Source organism: Mercenaria mercenaria, chromosome 1 (genome assembly GCF_021730395.1).
Source record: "Mercenaria mercenaria strain notata chromosome 1, MADL_Memer_1, whole genome shotgun sequence".
In the NCBI taxonomy this organism is placed as follows: domain Eukaryota; kingdom Metazoa; phylum Mollusca; class Bivalvia; order Venerida; family Veneridae; genus Mercenaria; species Mercenaria mercenaria.
Genome location: NC_069361.1, coordinates 20,959,369 through 20,971,664, shown reverse-complemented (window position 1 = coordinate 20,971,664; position 12,296 = coordinate 20,959,369).

The following is a 12,296-nucleotide window of genomic DNA, read 5'->3' as shown; positions in this document are numbered from 1 at the left end:
CAACTAGCACTCTGGTGCTTATAAAAAGTATATTCCATACTCGTTAACCGACAACTTACTTAAAGTGTCTCATATTACTAGTTCAAATTTATCTGTTTATATATAAATTGTTTAAATATTAACAACATACTTTTGATCACATTCACTTTTTTATACGTTTTTATCCAAAATAAAAAAAAATTACTCTAGGACTTTTGTGTGGATCTTGTATATGCACATGTGCTATGATAGAAGTATTACTATACATAATCAAGTATGTTTGAAAACTTCATATATACGAGTATTGTTCGGAAAGTTCGTTCAGTTTCATTGTAAAATCATAATGACTTATCTAAAATTTATGAAAGTCCTAAGAGTATTACTACTTGTTATTACCATTATGTAATGCGCTCGCTACATATCTCTAAAATCAACTAAATATTAGTTTCTATATCTACGCATATAAATGACATTGCCGGCCGTCAGTACATATTTGCTTTTGATTAAATTAGATCTTTTCTACCGTCAAAATTAACGCCAACTAGAAGATGCTTTTGTAGAAAAGCACTTGTCTCCCCCCCCCCAAGTATAGTAGTAAAAGGAAAGAAGTCAATAGGGGACAGGAGCGAAAGTCAAAGAGATACTGATGGTTGGCTTAGTGACTGAAATGAAAAAGGATCGTCTTCTGGGCATGTCCAAATCATCCCAAGAGGTTTAAACGTTCTGAGTCAAGTGGTTCTGAAGTTATGGATTAGAAATGGTTTTCCATGTTCTGGCTCCTGTGACCTTGACCTCTAATATAATGGCCCAAGATCAAAAGGGGTACTCTACTAGGCATGTCCAATCAGCCCATGAATTTCAACGTTCTGGGTTAAGTGGTTTTTAAGTTACGGACCGGAAAAGGTTTTCCATGTTCTGACCCGTTGGGAACTGTTTTCTATGTGTAGCACAAAACAAATAGGGGCCATCTACACTGTAAGTCCTTTCACCATGTAAAGTGTGAAGGTTCTGGGTAAAATGGTTCTCAAGTTATAGATCAAAAATAGTTTTCGATGTTATTTACTTTGTAAACTCTACCACCATATGAAGTTTGAAGGTTCTAGGTATTGATCGGAAATGAAGTGTGACACACGGACGGACGGACAGGGCAAAAGCAATATGTCTTCCCAGTTTGGGGAGTTATAATTTATCATACGCTAGCGTGATGTCCTGACATCATTTCAGCAAAAAAAGTCCACTGTTCAGGCTACATCCGTAGACGCAACGTAGCGAAATTTGTAATTTTGTTGTTAGGAGCACTTCGGGCGTAATGACGTCAACGAAAGAAATTGAACTTCGGGCTTTCGTTAAATTCTGAGTTTCATTGAATAAGAATCCAAAGCCACCATTTGAATTATTAAGAAATGTCAAAGAATCTCTAGAAGACGATCCGCGTGAGGGACGACCGGCACACGTGACGGCGGCAATTCAGGTAAAGGTTCGAGACACGATTAATGCAGATCGGCGGTAATTCGTTCGCTCTTTATCAGAAATGATTGGAATGTCATGTTCTGTACAAAGCAACTTCATTGAAGAACTCGGTATGCTAAAGGTAAGTGTCCGCTGGATTCCGGGATTGTTGAAAGATAATGAATAAGAGCGCCGCGTTCAATGTTCAAGTTTTTGGCGACGTTACGACGCAGAAAGGAACGCTTTATTTGACGGAATGATAACACAAGACTCGGCGTGGGTACATCATTATGATCAAATGGGACAAAAAATGAGTCTAACTTGTGGAAATCATAGAATACATCGCCGCCTGCAACCAAGAATCGGGAGAGAGAAGTTCATCTACTCGTGAACAGACGCGAGATGATACTGGAACACAAAGTTAAAGATGGATTCACCGTAAACGCAGACTAATATTCAAAGGTAAACTTGTAATGAAATTATGTTTAATTTGAACATAAAGAGGTAAAATAGTTTTAAAATATTGAAATAGGCAATTGCAGAGCGATATAATGTTCTTTAGTATCAAACAATACTTTATCGCTAACTGCTTCTTAATTGAAACTGATTGTTAGGGACCTTTTGGATTCCTTAAGGCGGAAGCGTCTGGAGCTCCAGTTGTATTCTGTAATACACTATCACGACTATGATTAGACGCATCGTGCATCATTCACTCTAGGGTTTGAACTAATCGCCTGACTTTGAGCCGATGGATTAAGACCCGTCTTCGTGGGTATCACTTTCAGCGTTTAAGATATCCAACGTGCAATCAGAGAAGTGATTGGCTCATTCAGTTAATGGTACAACGATGCTTTCCTACAGAAGTGGATCGCAAGGCACAAAAATGCGTCGATATTGACTTTGATAACGTTAACAAGGTGCCATGCCCGACCTATTAAATGAAACTACGTCAAAGTGACGCCCGGCAACATCTGTTTGAATGTATTTTTCATGTAATATTGTAACCTTTTGTTGTATTTTAGTAATACTTACTATTACTGCAAAACATATTAGAATTACTAACTCTAAAAGTTCGTTGATTTCAAACGTTAAATACTCATTTTATTACAAAATTCTACGAACCTTTCGAACACCCGTTGTACATCTTACGTATATACAATGACAACTGCATGTAAATGTTCTTTTCATACGTAGTTTGTAACTTTAAATGTATAAAACATCTTTTCTTTTTAGAGAATTCCGAAGGATTATAAAAGCGTGCGACTTTATTGTTAACAATCAACCACCGATTATAATATAGTCCTTTCCGGATGCAACAATAAATAAATTGCCTCTTTAATAGATAATAAACAGATATCATTATACATAGAAATTGCAAAATTGTACGTTTAGACAGAAACAACATTGCTCCTTAAAATTATCCATTCATTTCCTTGATCTCAAATTTCACCATTCTAATAGTTGCTATCAGTTATAAAACTCATGGTATCTTCTATTCTTACTCGACTTTTGGTCCACCCTTCCTTGATAACAAAGTTAGAGAATTAAATCATCACCTTCTTACCTGCTGATTTGAATTCTAAATTCTTTAGTTCATATTTTATCTGTTCATCCTCTTTTTAAAGGACACAGTAAGAAGATTTAAATCGTGTTTTTAAGAGTCATTCCAATCTTTTTACTTATGGCCATGACTCTCCTTGAACGGTCAGATTTTATAGCCAATTAAGGTTTCATGCTTTTACTAAACTCAGTCTTAAATAGGGTATTATCAGATTGATATTCTTGAAATGTAAAAAATCATTGTGTTAATAGTATGAAATAGTTCACACAATGACACTGAATAGACCTTACAGTGAATTTAATCGATATACTGCCTTTAAGCTACGAATTTGACATGGTAATAATAATTTTGACCCTCGTGAACAATATCCATATTCTAATAGTTTCGATCCTAGATTAAGATGACTACTGGGGATAAATCACAACACTGCAATACCTTATCTTTAAAGACCTTTACACAGTCTGACTATACTGGAAATACATATTCAGAGGGGCATACTATTTCAATGAATACGAAAACAGAATTGTAGACCTTGAAATACTGATTTACATAAAATTATTATTGTGTGGAACCTTACATTTAACGGGATCACATCTGACATGTGTCATATTTTCCTCCAAAGAAGGGAAGCAACTCGATGAAAGTCTATTTATATTTTGCTTTCTTCTGCTTCCGTTAATATTTTGTTTGATACACAGTAAGAACCTGGCAGTCTACCATTCTTTTCATTTAACAAAAAGAAAATCTGTAAAAAGGGTCATTTGGAAGCATAGAATGCAACCAAGAAAATATTAGCAGAGCTAATAGAACGTGCAACACGCTTACGCCCCATAGTACTGGCTTCACCGGAATTCTTTTATAAAGGTCCCAAAGGACCGGAAAACAAAATCTAAGTACGGGGAGACATTACACAGTCACTAAAAGTGTAAGAAGATCCTTTGGAAGCTCAGAATGCAACCAAGAAAAATAAGTTTGCCATGCAATTCACCAATTCCAAGATGCCAACTGTTTCAAAGCATTGTATTTTACATTTGCATGCCTGTTTATCATATAATGTAAATCATGTATTTTTTTTATATATAATTTTTGTAATATACTAATAAATGAAAAAACGTGTGATCCAGGTCTGATAAAATCTCCTGCAACATTCTAGATTAATCTACCTTAGACCATTATTCAGCCCCGCGTTCCAGTTCACGAGCTTTAGATTTTGTGTATAAATTGTACAGAAGCAATCAAGTTTCTATCTATCCATACTAACTAATTTTAAATTATTTGTTAGTGAAGCCCGTGCAAAGTATTTAGACAGAACTCGGACTTCATTTACCATGAATATAAGGCTTCATTATTTTCATTGAAAAACAATTGAAAGTTAAATCCTATTTAATGTGGTGCTTAATAACTTACAAGAAAACAATATATTTAATTGACACAAGTGTTTATAATATAAACTTATAAAACCTGGTATTGATGAAAATTTATTACCTCTTGTTCGCTTAATGTACGAAAGTTATCGCCAGACTTTTTCAGTTGTCATCTTGGTTTACTTCTACGACCCCTAAATGACATTAGATCAGTTGTCAATTTATATCACCTACTATATGCAAACGACGCAGTGTTGTTCTCATACTAGAGGTGGGTTACAACAACATCTGAACAATTTAACTTATCGTAAAAAAGTAATGTAAATCTTAACATGGAAAATATAAAAAAAGACACATCATTTTCAGAAAAGTGGGTCGATAAAGGGGATATTCGAAATGGTATTATGCATGTTGGGAAAAAGAAAGTGTTAGCACTTTCAGTTACTTAGATGATTTTTTTTTCAATTGATTCGTATTTTATCCATGCCACGAGAACATTAGCATGCTATGAATTCTGTCGGAAATATAATCTTTCACTTGTTTTATTTATATGTTTTATCTGTGTTAAACACTATGGTTGTGAAATACTGGAACTTTTAAAAGCAGGTTTACAAAATGTTTAGCAAATGGTTATTAAATATACATGTACAAAGACCAACTAACTCATAGTCTTTGTATGTGTAACTAGGAAGTTTTCCACTATATGTTAATTATTAAACTAGAATGATAAAATATTAATAGTTGTTGAAACTATATCTTTGCAGACAAAATAAATATATCATAAAAGTATTTTAGATAAACAAAGTAGGGAAATAATTAACGTTAATACCTTTACAAATTGGTCGTCAAATGTATGAAACGTTTTGCAAATCTTGGGGTTTCCAGATGAATATTATTTTTCTTGTTGTTTTTTTAATTCATTTCTACATAAATTACATAATATAAGATATTACAATTTATAATACAAGATATTACGTATACACATTGTATGGTTGTTCAGTTAATATAAATGTCTTTATACATTTAGAGATGTACATGCATTAATTGATGTGAAGATGGACAGAAGATTAGAGACAACAACTAATTCTCATATGTTGCCATAACACATAGTTTTTCAGTAATTAAGTTTCAAAGCTTTCTTAAGAAATATAATATTAATTTACTGATACCTAAAAATTTTCTCTTTAGTTTTGTTGTCGTACGATCTAGAGGCCAGTGCCTTTAAGAATGAAATACATATCAATTGCAACACAACACAAAAAATACATGAAAGGCACGGATATCATTCAACATTATACACTTTTGCAAAAGAGCATAAATGGTTGTGGATGTAGCGAGAAATTTCTTAATTTAGTATCAAATTGGTATGATATATAAATCTTTTTTCGAAAGATATTCCTATTAGTCTCTGTTAATAAATTAATAAACTTTTGTTCGGTGGTCCAAGTATAAAAGCAATGTTTCAGATATCTTATTCTTAGGTCTCTAAAGCTAGGGCAAATAAGAAAAAGTAATATTCACTTTCTATTATTCCAGTTTAACCATATTCTTTCATTCCTTGGTATGTAAGTGTAACGCCTTCGTCCTATTGCCATGTCATGGGATAGTGTCAGTAAGTTCATTAATGATCTCTTGTATCAAGTCAATCCAAACATTTTCATCGAGAACAGCTTTGATCTTATAGGCCAATTTATTGCTGTTCTGCTTCAGTATCAGTCTTCAGCATACTGTATACTTTAAATAATATTGATTGTCTAAGGTTAGGAATTCTATGCTGTATTTAATTAACAGTATTTTTCAGTGAATATTCAATGATGTTTTCCCTAATTCTCCATTTGGCGCCTTTACGTTTGTTGAGTGCTTCACACATAACAATTTCCTACAACACTTGGTATATACAATCTTAATGTCCGGTCTTTCTTGGTGTATTCATGGGATAACTGCATTGATGTAAATATCAACAAATATGCCAATTATGTTATTTCAACTACTTCTGAACTAGCAAATAAATATGAATTCATCACAAGACTATTAAAGTAAGACCCCTTGGTGTACCATGGATGACAAATGACTTAGGGAGAAACATTCATAAGCACAAACGACTATATAAAATGGCAAGAAGAACACCAATGCAACATCATTGGCAAAAATTTAGAACATTTTGAAACGAAAGAATTTTAATGATACGAGAGGCCAAATCGAATTACTTTCTTAACCTTTCTGACAAACTCAAACGTAGTTCTCTATCGTCAAAGGACTGGTGGTGAACTCTTAAATCGTTTATTTCTAAACCAGATAGGAATACTATTCTCCCAATTTAAAGTTCTAACACAAATCAAACAACATACTCTGACCTTCATAAGGCAATTCTTTTAACGATTCCTTCATACAGAAGGCGAACATTGACGACGACAATAGAGAAACACCCTCAAAGATCCTTGACCTTTCTAACGAATACTACACCCAGCCGAAATCGAAGATGTCCTCAAATTATTACAAGTTGGACCAGATGGCATCAGTAACAGTCTCCTACCTGAAATTAGCCATGAGCTCTCATTCCCTCTTTTGTAAATTATCAAATACATCTTAACAAACTCGTAAAATGTCATCTTTTTGGAAATCGGCCTATGTAACTTCTATTTACAAGAAAGGCGACGCATCACTTCAAAGTAACTATCGGCTAATTTTTCTTTAAAATACAACTGAAAAAGTGTTCGAACGTGTAGTATTTAAGCATGTCTTCAACCATTATCAAGATGTTAACTTTCTAATTACAGATCAGTCTGGTTTCATTCCAGGTGACTCTACTGTCAATCAACTGGATCTTATTTACGACACACTTCGCAAAGCGCTTGACGATGGGCTGGAAGTTCGTTTCGTGTACATTGACATAAGTAAAGCCTTTGACAAAGCATACCACAGAGGTCTTCTATCTAAACTGAAACATGCAGGTATTACTGGATCTTTGCTCTCTTGGTTTCGGAGTTATCTCTCTGACAAACGTCAACGGGTTTTACTTCCAGGCACCCAGTCATCATGGGCTCATGTCAAAGCAGGTGTTCCGCAGGGTCAATCTTAGGACCTCTGCTGTTTCTCATCTTTATTTATGACATTGTACATTGTACAGATGACATAAGCCTCTATGTAATAGTAGAACAATCCGACTCAGCCGTAACACTTCTCGTGTCTGATATACAAGCAGTCTCGTCCTGGGCCGAGAAACGGTTCGTGACATTCAATCCATCAAAATCTGAATCTCTTCTTGTGACTAGAAAACGTAACCATGTACAACATCCTCCTCTACAAATGTTCAACCAATAAATACCAGTGGTACTTGAACATAAGCACCTTCGTGTTTTCTATCTAGAGAGTGTACATGGCACAAACATACCGACTACATTATAGCCAAGGCATTGAAACGTGTTAATATCATGCGCAAATTAAAGTACTCTTTAGACCGTAAATCACTAGAAATTATATACACGTCATTCATTCGACCGATATTAGAGTATGCTGACGTTGTTTGGAGTAAATGTGCTCAGTACGAACTCAACAACTTGCCAAAATACAAAACGAGCGTACACGTATTGCCTCTGGAATAACAAAGCTTAGTTCATTGGAAAATGTACACCAGGAAATCAATTGGGAACATCTATCGGACAGAAGATATAAGCATAAACCCATTTCATTTTATAAAATGCTGGCAAATCAAAACAGCTGATTATCTGTTATCTTTGATTTTTGTAAAATTCTGACGACATACATAGTATATACGCGCAATCTTCTTTATATTACAGCTCCTTTTTACCTTCAGTAATTCTAACTAGAACCAACTGCCAGTAGATGTTCGCAATTGCTCAACTTTGTCAGCCTTTAAAAGTCGAATAAACATAAACAAAACAAAAACACCACTGTATTATTACGTTGGAAGTAGAAAACTCCAAAATTTTCACTCACGACTTCACACTAACTGTATTTCTCTCAACCAACACCTGTTTATGAAAAATATTTCTCTCTATTTAGAGTACCACCAGTCCCCGCTCAAATTTTCCATCTTGAAGAATTAGCAACACTGAAAACACTTCAACAATGGCATCTGTTTGCTTTTAATTTGAATAAACCATGTTTACTGAACATGCACACATGACCGTAATAATTTTGTTGGACTTCACCAGGTTACTATGCTCAATAATATGATGTCGACAAACTACAGTAAGCCAATGATTCAGCATCACTTTCAAGATAGTATAGATAAGCATTTTGTATGGCTTCTATTTCAAACATAAATAGCATATTGATAATTAATAGTAGACATAGTGGCAGTATGGGCGCAAACTGAATATTTTTGGATTTCATTTAAAAGAAATACAGAACATCAGGGTATCTATGAATTAAATATGCGTTACCTCGGTTTTAAATGTCACCTGTTCAATTTCATATTTCGTATATTATTATTCCAGGATAATGCATAAATCATGCTTATTGGCATTGCAAAACAACTACTCAGTCAGTTTTTACAGCATATATCTTTATAAAGATGAAATGAAACATACATTATCATATATACGTTACCAAGAGTATACAGAACATTAAGTAACATTAAAGCTAGGATTTTATGGACTATGGTTGTTTCAAGACAGAGGTTTTTGTATTTTCGATTGCGTTGTTTTGATATTCATGGAAGGTAAGATTGTATGCATTACTGAAATTATCGCTTTATTTGCGTTATTTGTTCAAAGTTGCTGTTGTAATTTCTGATGTAAATAAAAAACTGCACATTTTAAATTTATAGAACATCTTACATATACAGTACAAAATGGATAGTGAAACAAATGTCACGTTTGGTAAAACGTGTTTCTTCAAATAGTTTTGCTTCTTTGACCTTAGTGATTTTTAAATATCACTTATACTGTGGGACGGACTTACTGACTTAACAAAAACATATACTATAAAGAGAGTATATACTAGAATACTAAAATGCAATATTCTACTTTTAAAACTATTAACAATTACAAACAAACTAGTTCATTCAAAAGATGATGTATTTCAACTGTTACATATAGATTACCTCGGTATGGAACTGTGTTTAAAACATTAAGTCTAGTAACTACCTTTATTTAAATTCGGTAACGTATGTTTCACCTCTACACATGAGGACGCATTATAAGATCAATGTACACCATATGATAGAAATATACCCTTAATTTGATGTGATAGGATGCAAGAAGGCACGTTTAGGTATCAGTTTCAGAATAAGTTCGTCATACATGCATAGATGCATATGTACATACATACATACAGAGTCTGCACCATTTGTTTGGAACACGCCTGTGGTGTATTGAGTTCTTTATGACATATTTGTGAAAACTCTTTTAAGTTAAGTGCTTTATTTCCAAACAACAAAGAGATACGATACACGACTTCTTGATTCCAGGACTTGCTCAATTTTTAGCTATGAAGCTACCTGTTCAAAATATCAAGCTAATGCATGACTATAGATGTATTCGTAACAGTTTTTGCACTGTAACAATGGCATACGCATTGAAAGGTTTTTGTTGAAGGATATTGAAGGGATTTTGAATCTGAAAATTTCTATTTCAAACAATACAGATAAAACGTTCAAGCACCACCAAAAGGTATCAATATACATGTGTCATAAATTGCTTTGCTTGGTATAGAACTGTATATGCTCATTTCCGTTGGTGTAATAAGATAGGGCTTTGTCCTTAAAAAAGGGTCGTAAATACTTGAATTGTGACAGAAAATGAAATTTGCATTTATAAATAAACTATATAAATCCTTTCATATGTTTAAAAACATAACTGTTTGCACATTATATGTTCGATTCTCCATTTCTCGTTATTTTACTAGGATACACTGTAAACGTAACTTCTATCAGGCAGCCTTTCTGATAAAAATGATATAACATTGTAACTACATTCAAAATGCCTTGAATGAAAATTGATAGACTAGCTCCTATACTATGATATATATTTTTGAATTTTTATTTTTAAAATTGTGAATATATCCAGGTTATATCTTAGGTCCAACTTCATAGAATCAGTTCTCTGAGAAAATCTGTAAATTAGACTGGCATTTTTCACAATAACATAACTATAAAAAAATCTCTTTTTAAAACAAATTATGACTAATTCTTCATTATCAGTCTATACTATTGGCTAGTCTAGGTGTTTGGTTTAGCAGCAATTAAATTATATTATTGTAATGTCTTTTACTGTATGCATTTTGAAAATAGCGCCACATTGATTAAAACAAGAGAAGTAGCTCATATTGGTAACGTAGTTTTCAACTGAAATTATTTTAACAAAATCAGATGACTTCTATTACAGCAACGATTGCTTAGATCTTACACACATGTATGTTTCCAAGCCAGTTTGAAATTGACATTTTGTGAGCGGTTAAATCCTACGTAACATGTTTAAATAGATATCAAGTGTTTTCTGTTATAGCTTTGACTTTTGAAGAGCTATACCTCTTTCATATGTACATGTTTGATTGAATTTAGGGCAGTTATTTGGAAATTTGGAAAATGGTGGCCATCTTAATTTGAATAGCCTGTGTAACTAAATAACCTATTTTTTGGTAGTTTAATAAAATTCAATTTTGGGTGATTAAATTACGATTTTCCGTTTTAATCGACCTGGTGGGGAGGGGTTTCGCGACGGTCCACTGCATTATTTTGCAGGATATGAAGTATATTCGGCAACCTAATTTCTTATACAGTGACCATCTACCTTACATTGTAACCAATGTAGCGTTGAATTTTAGGCGTTGGTTACGGAATTAAACAATTATATTGCTCAACCTATTTTGCTCGTTTTTTTGAAATTACCATTATTTGCATAAGTCAGAGATTAACTCCGCCCCGCCAGGTCGAAATAATGACGTACATAATGACTACTAAAAGACTTTAAACAACCAAGAAGAGAATTAAAGTCATCAAAATGTGAAAACTTTGGTGGCATTATCTCATATGTATGATAATTTCGGATTAATTTGAAATAGCTTTCATCTTGAATAAAGACTTATATTGCTGGATCTGTTTCCCTTTTGATGTTCCCCATAGGGACCTTCCTTGAAAATTTTGCGGTCGTATCAGTTTTAGCAATGTTTTCATCATTTCTACTCCACTAGCAAAGAATGGGTCTGTCAGTATGCATATCGTCCAGAAATGAAACACAAACCATAGGATTGACCAACTGACATAAAGGTGCAAAGGTATATGATTTTTTAGTTCATTATTCATTCATTTTATTTTCTTTATTGTAAACACGAGAGTTCTGTTTCTTGATAGTAAAAGATTAGAAGTTCTTAAAGACCCACCTAGTGACCTACTTTTTTCACTCACATAAACTTCATGAAAACCATTCTTGAAATACAGGTAATATACAGTTATAATACAAGTTTTCAGGTGGACAATTTAGGCCATTCCTGAATAAATGTGTTTTGACAACTTCATCTACAAACTTAATTCAGTCAATCTCTTTTCAGCATAGTTTCTAAAACATAGATGAATAACTGTCTTACACTGTAGATAAAAATGTGATTTAAATTTCACTAAATACACTGATTTCTATACATATTGCTACAGTTATTCAATAAAATGTTAGGACATTACGCACATTGTCTTGGCCTAATAAATGTCACTGTCAATTTGTAACTAGATACTTGTTATTTCTCATTTTCTTCATGCAAAGCATGTATAATTACCATCATGGAAACACAAAAGAATACAGTTATTTTTTGGTGCCTCTTTAAGTTTTCCCGCGTAAGTATATGTACTAATGTGATAGAAGTGGTACATCAGCCCCTACCTTTTAGATTTTATTGGGTATACAAAACACAGCGTAGTATTATTTGACAACCAAAGTAGATTATTGATTTTTTCAGACGTTGAAAGATAAGATGTATTATGAGAAATG